The sequence below is a fragment of the Mytilus galloprovincialis genome, chromosome 13 (genome assembly GCF_965363235.1).
Source record: "Mytilus galloprovincialis chromosome 13, xbMytGall1.hap1.1, whole genome shotgun sequence".
Classification (NCBI taxonomy): Eukaryota; Metazoa; Mollusca; class Bivalvia; order Mytilida; family Mytilidae; genus Mytilus; species Mytilus galloprovincialis.
In genome coordinates this window covers 40,895,583-40,916,445 of record NC_134850.1, presented here as the reverse complement: position 1 = coordinate 40,916,445, position 20,863 = coordinate 40,895,583, and the positions used below count along the sequence as shown (strand labels likewise).

Genomic DNA, 20,863 nt, shown 5'->3' with positions numbered 1-20,863 from the left:
ATCTTGGTTGGTTGGCGGTCATCTCAGTACCAGAATCTATGACAAATGAGACTATCCTAATTTGTGAGCAATATTCCAACTTCACCTGCATATGGGATATACATTTCCCAACTCATTCGGTATTCAAGAGCTTGCAGCTGCTACTCAGACTTTTTAAAACGTCACCAGTGTTCAATTAGAGGTATATCAAAGAACGTTTCGCTTTTTTTCTAAATAAGTTCCCCGGAAGATAACAAGACCTTATTGATGAATATTCTGTATCAACTTCACAAATAATACACGATGGTCTTTGGAGTATAAATCATTGGTACTGTCGTTGTTTGTCATCTTAATTAATAACGTGAAATAGTATTCTTTTATTGTCCTTTTAAACTATTACTTTCACTGTTTAGTCTATTTTGGTAATATTCATTTCACGTGGCTAGGTACTTATACATCCCGTCATAGTGTTATTGTGCTATGGTAAGGTTTTGCATTCCTGTGTTTCGTTTTTGCTAATGTGCTTTGTTTTATTTCTTTTTATGTTTTCCTTGTTTTTTTAATGTGATTTAGATTATAACACAATGTTGACTGCTGCACCCGTGCTTTTGAAACTTTTACCTGTTATGTCTGTTTGTTTTGTTCACAAAACGTTGTCAAGATAATGTAATTGTATACAACTGACATACAAGTGAGAAGTTTATCTAGCTATAAAACCAGGTTTAATCAACCATTTTCTACATAAAGATATGCCTGTACAAAGTCAAAAATATGTAATCCATTCGTACAATGTGTTTGAGCTCTTGATTTTGCCATTTGATAAGGGATTTTCCGATTTGAATTTTTTTCAGAGTTCGGTATTTTTGTTATACTTCGTCATTTAAGTTTTGACGTAATGGACAATTGGTAGAGCTCAATATTCTGAACATGTTTGGGACAGTCAGATTTTCTCTTATCATAACAGTTTTCAAAATCAAAAACAAAACTTGCATTTTATCCACATGTTTGTATTTTAGATATGTCGGCCATTTTGGTTGTCAGGCAGGGTCATTGGACACATGTTTGATACTTTGGTTAAATTTGGTCCTGTAGATGGACGACGGATACCATCTGATGAGAAAAAAGGTTACTTAACCCTTTAGACCAGATAAGTACATAAAAAAGTATCCTTTTGTCATTGAAATGATGCCCACTAAATGTATCTGATATTTGATGCCATGACATTAGACAGAGAAAAACAACGATACAAAAAAAAAGGACATTTTTTATATTATCGGCTCTTTTTCAATATAGAAAGGCTCTTTATCAATGAGAAGCTTTTTAGAAAAGCTAACCCACTTTTCGTCCAATTGCAATTTTCTTGTTGCACGCATTTTAAAAAAGCTATTACTTTTCAATTACATTTTTTTTTTAATCTTAGAAAAGCTATTACTTTTGCAATTACAGACGATGCAATTTGTCATGGTCTATTTATGGAGAACGAAAGAAAATTACTCCACAGATTTAAATGTTAAGATGTTTTGTTTTTGTTTTTACCGTTTAAGTATGATAGGTAATGATATGTATCAATTTTGTAAGAAAATTTAAGATTTGTGTAATATTTTTACATACCGAGATGTCAATCAATTTTGGTACAGAATAACCTATATAGAATTTGTTATTTTAATTGCAGGTAAGAGAGGACTGGAATAAGAATGAGAAATGAACCTACTAGTTGTAAATATTTTTAAAAACTGCGTAGGAGCATGCGCAACATATCGAATTTTAGTCAATTATTAGACGTAAATATGTGAATCTTTTACATGTTTTTCTGAAGCATTAGACATTTCAGATCTGTTGTCGTTATTGTTTTGAATAGATTCGCTTCTGTTGACAACGTCTCTTAAACGATTGAAGGTAGTTTTAAGATTTAAAATCAGAATAGGAACATCTAAACCAATAATAACAATCGTTATTAAAGAAAACAATATTACTCCGAACGCTCCAATCACTGCTGAGGATGTCCTAGGGTCACTTGCACTGTAAAATTTTCTTAAGAAATTGCTGGTTTGTCTCCTGTCAACTTCGATTGCTTTTGTTAGACTTTCAATCTTTTTTTGAAGGTCGTTTGCTGCCAATGTTGGTAAATTACCGGACGCAAGATTATTACCCAATGACGAATCGATGCTTATATCATTGTAAATGCTCGAGTCTAACATTATTGATGATGCTGATACGAAGCCGATGTTAAAACTTTCCGATAATAAGTCGTGAAATGTGTCACTTTGTCCAATCTCAATAGCATTGGATGCGTATGCCGAAGTGAGGTAACTTGACTTTATTTTAGTTGTTGAAATGCAACCCAAGTCTATCGATGTTACAGTGCAACTTACAAAAGTTGATATTTCCGTCAAAGTTGACATTGTGGTTGTTGTTGCAGTGCAACTCGATTCGGTCGATGTTGCGGTGCAACTCGATTCAGTTGTCGTTGCAGTGCAACTCGATTCTGTCGATGTTGCGGTGCAATTTGCTCCTACACTTACTACAGGAGATGAATAAGTGTTCGGCGAAGACTGTCCAGTGCAAGCATAAGGTGAAGTGGTATCTAAAATAAAAAATAACCAACAGTATGATGATTGTCATTTAATTATCATGAAAAGTAAAAATCTAATGTTGTAGACCAATATTCAGACAACTTTACATGCAGAAAGAGTCAATAAAATAAAAATACAAATATAACTTTCAATTGGTTGACCAAAATTCAGACAACTGTCTGCTGAAGGAGTCAATAAAAATAAATATAAAAAAAACCTTAAAAAAACGATCGTATATAGTTGTTAAAACTATTATTCTTTAGTATATTTGTGGATGTTTGTCTCATCGGTAACCATACCACATCTCAATGTTTTATCTTGTCATTTGGTCACATGTGGATGTTTGTCTCATCGGTAACCATACCACATCTCAATGTTTTATCTTGTCATTTGGTCACATGTGGATGTTTGTCTCATCGGTAACCATACCACATCTCAATGTTTTATCTTGTCATTTGGTCACATGTGGACGTTTGTCTTATCGGTAACCATACCACATCTCAATGTTTTATCTTGTCATTTGGTCACATGTGGATGTTTGTCTCATCGGTAACCATACCACATCTCAATGTTTTATCTTGTCATTTGGTCACATGTGGATGTTTGTCTCATCGGTAACCATACCACATCTCAATGTTTTATCTTGTCATTTGGTCACATGTGGATGTTTGTCTCATCGGTAACCATACCACATCTCGATGTTTTATCTTGTCATTTGGTCACATGTGGATGTTTGTCTCATCGGTAACCATACCACATCTCGATGTTTTATCTTGTCATTTGGTCACATGTGGATGTTTGTCTCATCGGTAACCATACCACATCTCAATGTTTTATCTTGTCATTTGGTCACATGTGGATGTTTGTCTCATCGGTAACCATACCACATCTCAATGTTTTATCTTGTCATTTGGTCACATGTGGATGTTTGTCTCATCGGTAACCATACCACATCTCAATGTTTTATCTTGTCATTTGGTCACATGTGGATGTTTGTCTCATCGGTAACCATACCACATCTCAATGTTTTATCTTGTCATTTGGTCACATGTGGATGTTTGTCTCATCGGTAACCATACCACATCTCAATGTTTTATCTTGTCATTTGGTCACATGTGGATGTTTGTCTCATCGGTAACCATACCACATCTCAATGTTTTATCATGTCATTTGGTCACATGTGGATGTTTGTCTCATCGGTAACCATACCACATCTCAATGTTTTATCTTGTCATTTGGTCACATGTGGATGTTTGTCTCATCGGTAACCATACCACATCTCAATGTTTTATCTTGTCATTTGGTCACATGTGGATGTTTGTCTCATCGGTAACCATACCACATCTCAATGTTTTATCTTGTCATTTGGTCACATGTGGATGTTTGTCTCATCGGTAACCATACCACATCTCAATGTTTTATCTTGTCATTTGGTCACATGTGGATGTTTGTCTCATCGGTAACCATACCACATCTCAATGTTTTATCTTGTCATTTGGTCACATGTGGATGTTTGTCTCATCGGTAACCATACCACATCTCAATGTTTTATCTTGTCATTTGGTCACATGTGGATGTTTGTCTCATCGGTAACCATACCACATCTCAATGTTTTATCTTGTCATTTGGTCACATGTGGACGTTTGTCTCATCGGTAACCATACCACATCTCAATGTTTTATCTTGTCATTTGGTCACATGTGGACGTTTGTCTCATCGGTAACCATACCACATCTCAATGTTTTATCTTGTCATTTGGTCACATGTGGACGTTTGTCTCATCGGTAACCATACCACATCTCAATGTTTTATCTTGTCATTTGGTCACATGTGGACGTTTGTCTCATCGGTAACCATACCACATCTCAATGTTTTATCTTGTCATTTGGTCACATGTGGATGTTTGTCTCATCGGTAACCATACCACATCTTAATGTTTTATCTTGTCATTTGGTCACATGTGGATGTTTGTCTCATCGGTAACCATACCACATCTCAATGTTTTATCTTGTCATTTGGTCACATGTGGATGTTTGTCTCATCGGTAACCATACCACATCTCAATGTTTTATCTTGTCATTTGGTCACATGTGGAGAATTGTCTCATCGGTAACCATACCACATCTCAATGTTTTATCATGTCATTTCGTCACATGTGGAGAATTGTCTCATCGGTAACCATACCACATCTCAATGTTTTATCATGTCATTTCGTCACATGTGGAGAATTGTCTCATTGGCAATCATACCATATTTTCTTTCTTTTTTTAAAATCAAGATAAATAAGTCCTTCCTCTTTCATGGGGATAATTCGGGGTACTCTAACTTAGGGCATCAACAAAAGAGTTTTCTGTCCGCAAGTAACCGAGGTTCTTATTCAAGGATATTAGTGGGAATGTAGTGATACTCGCCAATTGTTAGATCATATAATAAGTTTTATACATTATTGTAGAAATGTTCTCTCTGCAGTTCTTATACTTATTTCCGAATTTCATCACAAAGTAATTAGGAAATAACCTTTTCAAGATAATGGCTTAATATGAGGATAAATAAGTAATGCTTCTATTCTTGCATGTTATGTATTTTTTGTCTGTAAGTTATCGAATATTAAATCAGAACTTCAACATAATCTTGGTTATTTTTACTACATGACCAATTCCAAACAGTTATTTTGCCTAAATATGCCTCTGCTCAGTTTTCCGCTGGAAAAAGGGTCATTTAAAAAAATTATTATTAGTGGTTACTATAAAGTAAAGTATAATAATTCAGAAAAATTGTAAATCAAATACATCCTATACCTACTCATATTACAGGAACATGCCACGTAGTAAGAGGTTGAACACGGAGCAGTATGCCATTTAAATTGATCAGCTTTTTCAGCTACTACACAGACTTGAGAGTTTGTTATTACGCTGGGCTCGTGGTCGTTCCAGTTAGTATGTTGCAATGTGTTTCCTAACCAGCCTGTAAATACATTTACCCCAGTTTTCGTCACACCAATGTAGACGTCATCTACATGGGGATATAAATCACTGAAAAATATTTAAATAAAACCGATATTTTTAATTATTTACTGATGTTAAATATAACTATTAACTGATAACGTTTGTTGATGTGGTTCATAAGTGTTTCTCGTTTTTTTATATAGATGAGACCATTGGTTTTCACGTTTGTATGGTTTTAATACTAGTATTTTGGGGGCCCTTTCAATTGCTGTTCGGTGTCAGCCAAGTCTCGGTGTTGAAGACCGTACTGTAACGTTTAATGGTTTACTGTTATAAATTGTGACTTGGATGGAGAGTTGTGTCATTGGCGTTCATACCTCATCGACTTATATCTACTAACAATAATTTTTAAAACTGCGACAATATATAAATGCAACATTTTGTTTCCTTTCATCTTATGACTGACGTAATGTTCGAAAATCTCAAACATTATTCTGATTTTTGTTTAATTAAAAAAAAAAAGGAATAAAGTTTTATGAAAGGTTATATTTCAGGAAAAATAGAAGGATATTAACGTGTAAACAGAGATATCGTAATAATTCCTTTTTACTATAATTTTAACACCGTACAATTTATGAATATAAAAAAAGAAGATGTGGTATGATTGCTAATGAGACAGCTCTCCACAAGAGACAAAATGACACAAAAATTAACAGCTATAGGTCATCGTACGGCCTTCAAAAATGAGCAAAGCCGACACCGCATAGTTAGCTATATAAGTAAAGGCCCTAAAAGGTCCCAAAATTAACAAATGTTTTAACAATTCCAACGAGAAAACTAACGGCCTATTTAATGTCCCAAAAAATGAACGAAAAAATGTAACACAACAACAAACGACAACCACTGATTGAATTACAGCCTCCTGACTCGAGACAGGCATATATATTCATACAGACTTTGGTGGGCTTACATATGTTAGCGGGATCACAATTAACCTTCTACCTAACCTGGGACAGTGGTGTAACAGTACAACAAAAGAACGAACTATAAAAATCAGTTGAAAAAGTCTTTCTGGTTAAATACGTATTTCCTCTTTCACCAAAACTTCTCTACTCAAAAGTTATCTTAAATATACTAACGATATCAAATCTGCTAGAAATTCTTGATGTGATTCTTTAATTACTCTTGCCGGGATCCCTCCATTTTCTCCGCATTTAACAGCGCCATCTGAAATATTATATTCTGCGTCTGTTACCCAATAACAAGCGCCATCTTCTTCGTGTATGCCGAGGATGTCACAGACACTCAGAGTTTGTGCCGGTATTAAATCTAAAGAGTAATCGTAAAGAGTTGTTGAAAACAATTTCATTTACAAAAAAATTCCAACGGATTGGATAAATCTTTCTTTCCAGGGAAAAATAAAGAATTCAAATAAAAGATCATCTGAAACTGACATCAGCCAATCTCCGCCAAGGATAAATAAAATGGTATGTATGGAACGCGTAAAGCACATTAATAGATAATCACAGTTTATCGGCGACAATGATAGATTATCGGTCGACCATTATAGATGTACGGCGTAAAGTATACTTTACGGTCGACCATCATAGATGGTCTAATTAATGTGACTCGCGCGCAGACAATGATAGTTACTTCTTTGATAATGCATTTACAGTCGACAAGGTGAATTGTTTCGACAATGATAGTTAACCTCGACCAAGTGAATTAAAACACAAGTCGTAAATTCGATAATTTTAGATAAAACCGGAAATGCTAGCCAATTGTAAAATCGATTTTGATTGGCGGTCAACTTTTTTCTTTGGAAGTTAATTCCTTGAAGTTAATTCCTTAAAGCAAAAGTTACCCTTTCTAAAACATGTTCAACAGGTGTTTTAAAAAATAAATTTCGGACTTCACATCCTTGTATTAACTATGATGGTAAAGTGCATCGGACTATTCGTGCAACAGAATGGACACAAGAGGAACATAGTTTCCAATTTTCAATCCTCGAATATTGAAGCTTCTTGTAAAATTTAAAAGTTCCACACATAAATAAAGTTTTGTTTTCTCTATCGTTTACAAAGTAAAATACCTTTTATTATCATATACATGTATATTTGTATTTTTTCTCTAAAAGGTTTGATTTTTACAGGTAAATGCATATTACAGGTGGCTAGATGATCACATGTTTACCTGTAATATTGCTAAGAGGTGTCAGAAGTTAAATTTCTATAACAACTGGCCCCAATAAACGTTGACATAACAGGGAAAAAGTGTTTTTTTAAGAATTTTATAATCAATAAATTAATTCGAGACTGTTTAACAGTAAGAAACAAATTTTCAACATTCATAAACAAGAAATCTTTAAAGATTTATGCTCTATGGTTCTTTTTTTGTGTGTAATTATTTGGGTTGTTCTTTTGTTCAGAAATCTATATATCATTTCATATAATAATATTTTATGAAGTTAGTGTGTCTTAACACTGATTAGGACACCTAAGTGCACTAAAAACTTATAATATGACACTCTTGACAAGAAGGAGTACTATTAAATGTAAAAAAAAATCATGTTATGTTAGAAATTGATATTTAATGCATAAACTCAAAATAATAAAATAAACAGAATAACAAATAAATGAAGTATTTAACAATGTTAATCTTGCCGGTTTTTCTTTGATTTTACCGAAAATCGATGAACCGCAAGATATGGGTCAAATTACATATCTGATTACTCTATTATCTTAAAAAAAATGAAAATTTTAAACTTATTTGCATAAGAAAATATCTCAGACATTATATATGTTTAACATAGAAAATACTTTAAGATTCCGTGATTATTATTTTTAATAAGACATCTATAGATAAAAGCTTAAGTGTACCTTGGTGAATTCAATGTTGTGATGTCATAGCAGATCTTAGAATACAGAAAGTTGTTACTTATAACGATATTTTTATGAATTGACAAAAAAAAAGTTTGTCCCGGGTAACCGCCCTCCCCCTCTATGATTTGGTATTGCCGAAGTGGGAGGCTAAAGTTTAAAAAAAAACCGCGACCTAACAGACTACAGAACAGCAGACAGTGGATACAACATTTGATATGTTTTAAAGACACAGTTGGACACAAAATGATTGCACTGGGTAATTTCAACTATCACATGATGCCCTATGAATTAATTGACATACTTGAGCTCGTCTTAGGAATATATTCTCAGTGAACAAAAACGAATTCAGTAAATGTTTACTATAAAAACAGACAACAGACTTGCTGTCTTGAATACAATTGTGTCTTGTATTGTTTAATTCATTTTTAAAGCAACATTTGATCGATTGTTGGTATGTGTTTTCTCATTTTTACGGCTGTAATTTGTTTTCAGCTTTGCCAAATTAGTGGAGATAACTCAGATAAAGTATTTTTACAATTATAGAAATGACCTATTTTAATATGTAGCATTTGATTTTTTTTGGGGGGCGGGGGGCTATGGATTTTTTTTGGGAAAAAAGTTTGTTTCCAGGTTTTGGAGAAAAAAAATATTTGTTTTTGACCCTGAGAAAAAAAAGTGTTTGTTTCATCCTCAGCTGCCACTATATGTAATTCTAAAATTGAAAGAAAAAAATTGTTTTCGTCTTTTCGCCAAAAAAAGTTTGTCCAGAAAAAAAAATCCTTGCCCCCTCCCCCGAAATTCAAATCTGCCTAAGAGCTATATACCGTAATTTTGATTACTTTTTTCTCAGTAAATTTTTAAATACATGTAGATATAGAATTAATGAGTGCAATTTAGAAAAAAGGAAAATTCATTTACATTCTTCAAAAATGAATTAAAAAAAAAAATAAGTATTAAAGGTTATTTTCCAATATTCCCGTTGTTTGTGCATGACTCTTCGATAACTAAAAAGAAAAACCAGACTTTCATAAAAAAAATTAAGAAGATGTAGTATGATCGCCAATGATTCAACTCCAAAATAGACCAAATGACACAGAAATTAACAACTGTATGTTACCATATGGCCTTCAATAAGGAGCAAAGTCCATACCGCATAGCTATAAAAGGCCCCAAAATGACAAATGTAAAAACAATTTATGCACGGAATCATGAAAACAAATATGTTTTACAGCAACAAACGACAACCACTGAATGGATCCTGACTTGGGACAGGCACATATAGAATGTGGTGGGTTAAAACTTATTCGAAGACACTAACCCTCCTAATATCCTGTGACAGTGATAAAACAGTACAACATAAGAATAAACTATTAAATTTAGTGGAAAAAAGCTTATATCATCAGTTGGGTACAAACAAAAATACATCTAACAAACCAAAAAACACAGAGTGCTATGACTATAGGATATTAATCGAGTGACTGCTATGATTGTAGGTTATTCTTCACGTAACTGCTTTGACTAAAGAATATTCATGATATTCATCAAGTAACTGTTTCTACTATATGATTTAAATCAAAGTAATTGTTATGATTAAAGGTTACTTATTAAGTACATGCTATGACTATAGGTTATTCATCAAGTGTCTGCTATGACTATAGGTGACTATAGAATATTCGTCATTAAACTGCTGTGACACTACGATATTCATCAAGTACCTACTTTGACAATAGGATATTCATAAAGTACCTGCTATGACAATATTATATTTCTTGTGAAACTGCTATCACAATAGGATATTCATTAAGTAACTGCAATGATTGCAGGATATTCATCAAGCAATTGCTATGACGATAGAACATTCAAAAAGAACCTGTTATGACTATATGATAATCAACAAGTAACTGCTTTGCCTATATGATATTCGTCAAGTAACTCCTATGACAATTTGATATTCAACAAGTACCTGCTTTGAGTTAGTATATGATATTTATCAAGTACATGATATAGCAATAGGATATTCATCATGAACTGCTTTGACTATAGGATATTCATCAAGTAACTGCTTTGACAATATAATATTCATCAAGTACATGCTTTGCCAATATGATATCCATCAAGTAACTGCTACGACTATAGGATATTCATCAAGTACATGCTTTGGCAATAGGATATCTTTCAAGTAACTGCTATGACTATATGATAAACTTCAAGTACCTGCTATGACAATAGGATATTCATCAAGGAACTATTATGACGATCGGATATTTACCAAGTCCCTGCTTTGACTATAGAATATTTATTAATTCCCTTATTTGAATATAGAATATTCAACACGTAACTGCTATGACAATAGAATATTCATCAAGTACATGCTATGCCAATAGGATATCCATCAAGTAACTGCTATGACTATAGGATAGTCATCAAGTACCTGCTATGACAATATGATATCCATCAAGTAACTGCTATGACTATAGGATAGTCATCAAGTACCTGCTATGACAATAGGATATTCATCAAGGAACTGCTATGATTATCGGATATTCACCAAGTCCCTGCTTTGACTATAGGATATTCATCAATTCCCTTATTTGAATATAGGATATTCAACAGGTAACTGCTATGACAATAGGATATCATCATGTACATGCTTTGACAATAGGATATCCATCAAGTAACTGCTATGACTATAGGATATTCATCAAGTACCTGCTATGATAATATGATATTTAACAAGTACCTGCTTTGAGTAAGTATATGATATTTATCAATTACCTGATATACCAATAGGATATTCATCAAGAACTGCTTTGACTATAGGATATCCAACAAGTAACTGCTTTGACAATATAACATTCATCAAGTACATGTTTTGACAAAAGGATATCCATCAAGTAACTTCTATGACTGTATGATAGTCATCAAGTACCTGCTATGACAATAGGATATTCATCAAGGAACTACTATGACGATCGGATATTCACAAAGTCCCTGCTTTGACTGTAGGATATTCATCAATTCCCTTATTTGAATATAGGATATTCAACAAGTAACTGCTTTTAGTTAGTATATGATATTTATCAATTACCTGATATAGCAATAGGATATTCATCATGAACGTCTTTGACTATAGGATATTCATCAAGTAACTGCTTTGACAATAGTATCCATCAAGTAACTGCTACGACTATATGATATTCATCAAGTACATGATATGATAATATGATATTCAACAAGTACCTGCTTTGAGTTAGTATATGATATTTATCAATTACCTGATATAGCAATAGGATATTCATCATGAACTTCTTTGACTATAGGATATTCATCAAGTGACTGCTTTGACAATATAATATTTATCAAGTACATGTTTTGGCAAAAGAATATCCATCAAGTAACTTCTATGACTATAGGATAGTCTTCAAGTACCTGCTATGACAATAGGATATCCATCAAGGAACTTCTATGACTATCAGATATTCACCAATTCCCTTATTTGAATATAGGATATTCAACAAGTAACTGCTATGACAATAGAATATTCATCAAATACATGCTATAACAATAGGATATCCATCAAGTAACTGCTATGACTATAGGATAGTCATCAAGTACCTGCTATGACAATAGGATATTCATCAAGGAACTACTATGATTATCGGATATTCACCAAGTCCCTGCTTTGACTATAGGATATTCATCAATTCCCTTATTTGAATATAGGATATTCAACAGGTAACTGCTATGACAATAGGATATCATCATGTACATGCTTTGACAATAGGATATCCATCAAGTAACTGCTATGACTATATGATATTCATCAAGTACATGATATGATAATATGATATACAACAAGTACCTGCTTTGAGTAAGTATATTATATTTATCAATTACCTGATATAGCAATAGGATATTCATCAAGAACTGCATTGACTATATGATATTCATCAAGTCCCTGCTTTGACTAAAGGATATTCATCAATTCCCTTATTTGAATATAGCATATTCAACAAGTAACTGCTATAACAAAAGGATATTCATTAAGTACATGCTTTGACAATAGGATATCCATCAAGTAACTGCTATGACTATAGGATATTCATCAAGTACCTGATATGATAATAGGATATTCATTAAGGATCTTCTATGACTATCATATATTCACCAATTCACTTATTTGAAGATAAGGTATTCAACAAGTAACCTGCTATGACAACAGGATATTCATCAAGGAACTACTATGACTATCGGATATTCACCAAGTTCCTGCTTTGACTAAATGATATTCATCAATTCCCTTATTTGAATATAGCATATTCAACAAGTAACTGCTATCACATTAGGATATTCATTAAGTACATGCTTTGACAATAGGATATCCATCAAGTAACTGCTATGACTATAGGACATTCATCAAGTACCTGATATGATAATATGATATTCATTAAGAATCTTCTATGACTATCAGATATGCACCAATTCCCTTATTTGAATATAGGGTATTCAACAAGAAACTGCTATGACAATAGGATATTCATCAAATACATGCTATGACAATAGGATATCCATCAAGTAACTGCTATGACTATAGGATAGTCATCTATTATATTCACCACTTCCCTTATTTGAATATAGGGTATTCAACAAGTAACCTGCTATGACAATAGGATATTCATCAAGGAACTACTATGACTATCGGATATTCACCAAGTTCCTGCTTTGACTAAAGGATATTCATCAATTCCCTTATTTGAATATAGCATATTCAACAAGTAACTGCTATCACAATAGGATATTCATTAAGTACATGCTTTAACAATAGGATATCCATCAATTAACTGCTATGACTATAGGATATTCATCAAGGAACTACAATGACTATCGGATATTCACCAAGTTCCTGCTTTGACTAAAGGATATTCATCAATTCCCTTTTTTGAATATACCATATTCAACAAGTAACTGCTATCACAATAGGATATTCATTAAGTACATGCTTTGACAATAGGATATCCATCAAGTAACTGCTATGACTATAGGTTATTCATCAAGTACCTGATATGATTATAGGATATTCATTAAGGATCTTCTATGACTATCAGATATTCACCAATTCCCTTATTTGAATATAGGGTATTCAACAAGTAACTGCTATGACAATAGGATATTCATCAAATACATGCTATGACAATAGGTTATCCATCAAGTAACTGCTATGACTATAGGATATTCATCAAGCACCTGATATGATTATAGGATATTCATTAAGGATCTTCTATGACTATCAGATATTCACCCATTCCCTTATTTGAATATAGGGTATTCATCAAGTAACTGCTATGACAATAGGATATTCATCAAATACATGCTATGACAATAGGATATCCATCAAGTAACTGCTATGACTATAGGATATTCATTAAGTACCTGCTATGACAATAGGATATTAATCAAGGTACTACAATGACTATCGGATATTCACCAAATCCCTGCTTTGACTACAGGATATTCATCAATTCCCTTATTTGAATATAGCATATTCAACAAGTAACTGCTATCACAAAAGGATATTCATTAAGTACATGCTTTGACAAAAGGATATCCATCAAGTAACTGCTATGACTATAGTATATTCATCAAGTACCTGACATGATAATAGGATATTCATTAAGGATCTTCTATGACTATCATATATTCACCAATTCCCTTATTTGAATATAGGGTATTCAACAAGAAACTGCTATGACAATAGGATATTCATCAAATACATGCTATGACAATAGGATATCCATCAAGTAACTGCTATGACTATAGGATATTCATCAAGTACCTGATATGATTATAGGATATTCATTAAGGATCTTCTATGACTATCAGATATTCACCAATTCCCTTATTTGAATATAGGGTATTCAACAAGTAACTGCTATGACAATAGGATATACACCAAATCCCTGCTTTGACTACAGGATATTCATGAATTTCCTTTTTGAATATACCATATTCAACAAGTAACTGCTATCACAAAAGGATATTCATTAAGTACATGCTTGCTTTGACAATAGGACATCCATCAAGTAACTGCTATGACTATGGTATATTCATCAAGTACCTGATATGATAATAGGATATTCATTAAGGATCTTCTATGACTATCATATATTCACCAATTCCCTTATTTGAATATAGCATATTCAACAAGTAACTGCTATCACAATAGGATATTTATTAAGTACATGCTTTGACAATAGGATATCCATCAAGTAACTGCTATGACTATAGGATAGTCATCAAGTACCTGCTATGACAATAGGATATTCATCAAGGAACTACAATGACTATCGGATATTCACCAAATCCCTGCTTTGACTACAGGATATTCATCAATTCCCTTATTTGAATATAGCATATTCAACAAGTAACTGCTATCGCAATAGGATATTCATTAAGTACATGCTTTGGCAATAGGATATCCATCAAGTAACTGCTATGACTATAGGATATTCATCAAGTACCTGATATGATAATAGGATATTCATGAAGGATCTTCTATGACTATCAGATATTCACCAATTCCATTATTTGAATATAGGGTATTCAACAAGTAACTTCTATGACAAAAGGATATTCATCAAATACATGCTATGACAATAGGATATCCATCAAGTAACTGCTATGACTATAGGATAATCATCAAGTACATGCTATGACAATAGGATATTCATCAAGGAACTACTATGACTATCGGATATTCACCAAGTCCCTGCTTTGACTATAGGATATTCATCAATTCCCTTATTTGAATATAGGATATTCAACAGGTAACTGCTATAACAATAGGATATCATATAGTACATGCTTTGACAATAGGATATCCATCAAGCACCTGATATGATAATATGATATTCAACAAGTACCTGCTCTGAGTAAGTATATGATATTTATCAATTACCTGATATAGCAATAGGATATTCATCAAGAACTGCTTTGACTATAGGATATCCATCAAGTAACTGCTATGACTATAGGATATTCATCAAGTGCCTGATATGATAATAGGATATTCATTAAGGATCTTCTATGACTATCAGATATTCACCAATTCCCTTATTTGAATATAGGGTATTCAACAAGTAACATGCTTTGCCAATAGGATATCCATCAAGTAACTGCTATGACTATAGGATAGTCATCAAGTACCTGCTATGACAATAAGATATTCATCAAGGAACTACTATGACTATCGGATATTCACAAAGTCCCTGCTTTGACTATAGGATATTCATCAATTCCCTTATTTGAATATAGGATATTCAACAAGTAACTGCTATGACTGCAGGATATTCATCTAGTAACTGCTATGATTGCAGGATATTCATCAAGTAACTGCTATTACTATAGAACGTTCCTCAAGTTACTGCTATTATAGTATGATATTCTTGAAGTGTTGACTGTGACAATCGGATATTCATCAATTACCTGCTCTGAGATATGATATTTGTCAAGTAACTGCTATGACTATGCGATATTCAGCAAGTAACTGCTAACACAATATGATATTTATTAAGTACATGCTTTTACAATAGGATATCCATCAAATAACTGCTATGACTATAGGATATTCATCAAGTACCTGATATGATAATAGGATATTCATTAAGGATCTTCTATGACTATCAGATATTCACCAATTCCCTTATTTGAATATAGGGTATTCAACAAGTAACCTGCTATGACAATAGGATATTCATCAAGGAACTACTATGACTATCGGATATTCACCAAGTCCCTGCTTTGACTAAAGGATACTCATCAATTCCCTTATTTGAATATAGCATATTCAACAAGTAACTGCTATCACAATATGATATTCATTAAGTACATGCTTTGACAATATGATATCCATCAAATAACTGCTATGACTATAGGATATTCATCAAGTACCTGATATGATAATAGGATATTCATTAAAGATCTTCTATAACTATCAGATATTCACCAATTCCCTTATTTGAATATAGGGTATTCAACAAGTAACATGCTTTGACAATAGGATATCCATCAAATAACTGCTATGACTATAGGATAATCATCAAGTTCCTGCTATGACAATAAGATATCCATCAAGGAACTACTATGACTATCGGATATTCACAAAGTCCCTGCTTTGACTATAGGATATTCATCAATTCCCTTATTTGAATATAGGATATTCAACGAGTAACTGCTATGACTATAGGATATTCATCTAGCAACTGCTATGACTGCAGGATATTCATCAAGTAACTGCTAGTACTATAGAACGTTCCTCAAGTTACTGCTATTATAGTACCATATTCTTGAAGTGTCCACTGTGACAATAGGATATTCATCAATTACCTGCTATGACAATATGATATTTCTCAAGTAACTGCTATGACTATGCGATATTCAGCAAGTACCAGCTATGACAATAGGATATGCATCAAGTAACTGCTATTGCTATGGGACATTTCTCAATTAACTGTTATGACAGTATGATATTTATAAGGTACCTAGTATAACAATAGGATATTCATCAAGTTCCTGACATGACAATATGGTATTTCTCAACTAACTAATATGATTATACGATATTTATCAAGTAACTGCTATGACTGCAGGATATTCATCAAGTAACTGCTAGTACTATAGAAAAATTAACAAGTACCTGCTATGACAATAGAATATTCCTCAAGTAACTGCTATGACTATAGGATATTCATCAAGTACCTGATATGACAATATGATATTCATCAAGTAACTGCTATGACTATAGGATATTCATCAAGTACCTGATATGACGATAGGATATCCATCAAGTAACTGATATGACTATAGGATATTCATCAAGTACCTGATATGACACTATGATATTCATCAAGTAACTGCTATGACTATAGGATATTCATCCATTCTCGTATTTGAATGTAGGATATTCAACAAGAAGCTGTTATGACTATAGGATATTCATCATTTAACTGCTATGACTATAGGATATTCATCATTTAGAATGAAATTCAAAACAGTGTGGCTGTGGCCATTGATTGACACATTAAATTCATCCATTGACTGGGACAATTTACGTGAACGTTTGTCTGTAACGACCACTGTTCACGACGTACCTACGATAGACATTTAAACTGTGGGGTCACCAAAGGTTTCTTAACGCCTTTAATTATAAAATAATTCGAAAAATTAATCAGGAATAACCTTTATGTTTTGATTTATATAATTGTTATAAATCAAAACATCGTGTTATTTCTGATTAATTTTTCGAATTACTTTATTAAGGTGTTGAGAACCTTTGGTGACCCCATAGTTTAAGTGTCTTTAAAAAGTACATAGTGAGCAGTGATCGTTACATACAAACGTTCACCTAAATTGTCACAGTCAATGGATGAATTTAATGTGTCAATCAATGGCCACAGCCACACTGTTTTGAATTTCATTCTAACTGCTATGACTATATGATATTCATGAAGTTCCTGCTATGATAATAGAATATTCATCAAGTAACTGCTTTGACTACAGGATATTCATCAAGTACCTGCTTTGACTATAGGATATTCATCCATTCTCGTATTTGAATGTAGGATATTCAACAAGAAGCTGTTATGACTATAGGATACTCATCATTTAACTGCTATGACTATAGGATATTCATCATTTAACTGCTATGACTATATGATATTCATGAAGTTCCTGCTATAATAATAGAATATTCATCAAGTAACTGCTTTGACTACAGGATATTCATCAAGTACCTGCTATGACTATATGATATTCATGAAGTACCTGATATGACAATATGATATTACTCAAGTAACTGCTATGACTATAGGATATTCATCCATTCTCGTATTTGAATGTAGGATATTCAACAAGAAGCTGTTATGACTATAGGATATTCACCATTTAACTGCTATGACTATAGGATATTCATCATTTAACTGCTATGACTATAGGATATTCATCATTTAACTGCTATGACTATATGATATTCATGAAGTTCCTGCTATGATAATAGAATATTCATCAAGTAACTGCTTTGACTACAGGATATTCATCAAGTACCTGCTATGACTATATGATATTCATGAAGTACCTGATATGACAATATGATATTACTCAAGTAACTGCTATGACTATAGGATATTCATCCATTCTCGTATTTGAATGTAGGATATTCAACAAGAAGCTGTTATGACTATAGGATATTCATCATTTAACTGCTATGACTATAGGATATTCATCATTTAACTGCTATGACTATATAATATTCATGAAGTTCCTGCTATGATAATAGAATATTCATCAAGTAACTACTTTGACTACAGGATATTCATCAAGTACCTGCTTTGACTATAGGATATTCATCAATTCTCTTATTTGAATGTATTTACATGTACATGATTTGGAGCAGATTTTATTTTGCAGGAATAAATTTGTATTTCAGAAAGAAATTTATTCATAAAATAAGAAGGATTAGCATTTTTTTTTAATAAAATAGAAATTGGATTCCAAAAAAAAGGGAGGGCTAGATGGGTTTTTGTGGGCATTGGATGATTTACAAAGATAAATTGCATGTACGCATCATGATAGATGTAAATTCTGAAGCTATAATTAGTTAATTTGTTAGTTTTTCCATTTCAGTGGCATGAAAACCCCCCAAAATACTAAGCGTATAATTTCGACGAATACTCTCGACTTACAGTGTAATGTAACATTTTGCTCACATTTTTTAAAATTTTACCCCGAACATTTTTCTGAGTAAAAGCAGTTTGAAGTGAATGTCAAAATTTGAACATGACCTTGTCCTTGACCTAATTTTCTAAGTTGGGACCCAAGGACCTTCAATAAAGCGACTCTATGTTTATACGGCTTACGGTTTATGAGTTTATATGCATATCACTTATATCAAATGCATAAGGGGAAAGAACTTTGGTGCAATCCAACTCATCATCTTGAAGATATAGCAAGCACTTTGGTAAAATAAATTTGTCGTAATTTTTTACGGTTGTGAAGGAGTAGTGGACACAAGGAAAACAGTGTTCGGGGAGATAACACTTACAATGTAAAGTGTACGGTTTAACAGGGTCAGTTTCAAAAGCGCAATAACTGTTCGATATCATATGCGAAAAAATCTAGGCGACATCTTGCGAAACCACAATACTACGTAAGAACAAAATGTGGCGGAAGAAAAACAATAAATCTCAGAACAAAACCAATAGGTCTTTCCACGGAAAAGTTTAAAGACCTAATAATCAAAACCAAATAAATGGGTCTTTCCACGGAGAGGTGGAAAGACCTAATAATCAGAACAAAATCAATAGGTCTTTCCACGGAAAGGTAGAAAGACCTAAGTAATATGATTGTCAATGAACTATGAAAGTTTTACTATTATTCTAGCAAATAACCTTATGTCATCTCCGTGCCTATATCATCGTCGTAAGAATATATGAAATATTTGCCTCTGAACGTTAATCAACCAATAATCGATAATTCATTAATATGTCAAACCATTGAAGGTAACATGGAAACTACGTACAAACTAGTATGATTGTCAATGAACCATAAAACTTATACTATTATACTACCAAACAGCCTTGTCTCTATATTATAGCCCTAAAAAAACATAAAATATGTGCCACTAGATGTTAAGCGACCACAATCAAGATTTCATCGCTATATCATTTCAAACCTTATACAGAACATGAAAACTAGTTATAAATCAATATGACTGTCAATGAACTATGGAAGTTATACTATAATACTAGCAAACAACCTTCGGCCATCACTATATCATCGTCCTACACATACATGAAATATTTGTCACTGGCATTAAAACAATCACAATCAATAATTCGTCGTTATTTCAAGTCAAACCTTAGTTGGAAACATGGAAAATAAATACAAATTAATATGATTGTCGATGAAATATAGATGTTATACTATTATACTAGCAAATAACCTTAGGTCGTCACTATATATATATATAGCTATTTCATCGTCCTAAACATACATGAAATATGTTCCACTGAACGTTAAGCAACCAACAGTCAATATTTCATCACTATTTCAAACCATTGAAGGTAACATGGAAACTAATATGATTGTCAGTGAACTATAGAAGTTATACTACTATAAAAGCAAACAACCTTATATCATCACTATACCATCATCCTACACATACATGAGATACTTGCTACTAGGTTTTAAGCAATCAACAATATATAATTCTTCGCCAATCGTATCAAACCTTAGAAGTTACCATGCAACCTGATTACAAATAATATGATTGTCAATGAGCTACCTATGGAAGTAATGCTATTATAATACAACAGATCGTTGGCGTTTTAATGGGCGGAGTTGCCTTCCTGGAAATATTTTATATTGCTATATTTGACAATGACCATAATAATAAACAATAAAATAAAGCAATATCTTACAAAAATAATAT

The 20,863-nt window shown here is 32.7% G+C and overlaps 1 long non-coding RNA gene across 1 annotated transcript; it reads right to left on the bottom strand.

The window, feature by feature from the left end:
* Positions 1-1,657: 1,657 nt before the first annotated feature.
* Positions 1,658-6,920, bottom strand: LOC143056893 (uncharacterized). The gene is made up of 3 exons (XR_012972557.1): positions 6,637-6,920; positions 5,355-5,584; positions 1,658-2,563 (listed from the first exon to the last, which is right to left on the bottom strand). It is a non-coding gene; the product is annotated as an uncharacterized LOC143056893 (long non-coding RNA).
* Positions 6,921-20,863: the final 13,943 nt, after the last annotated feature.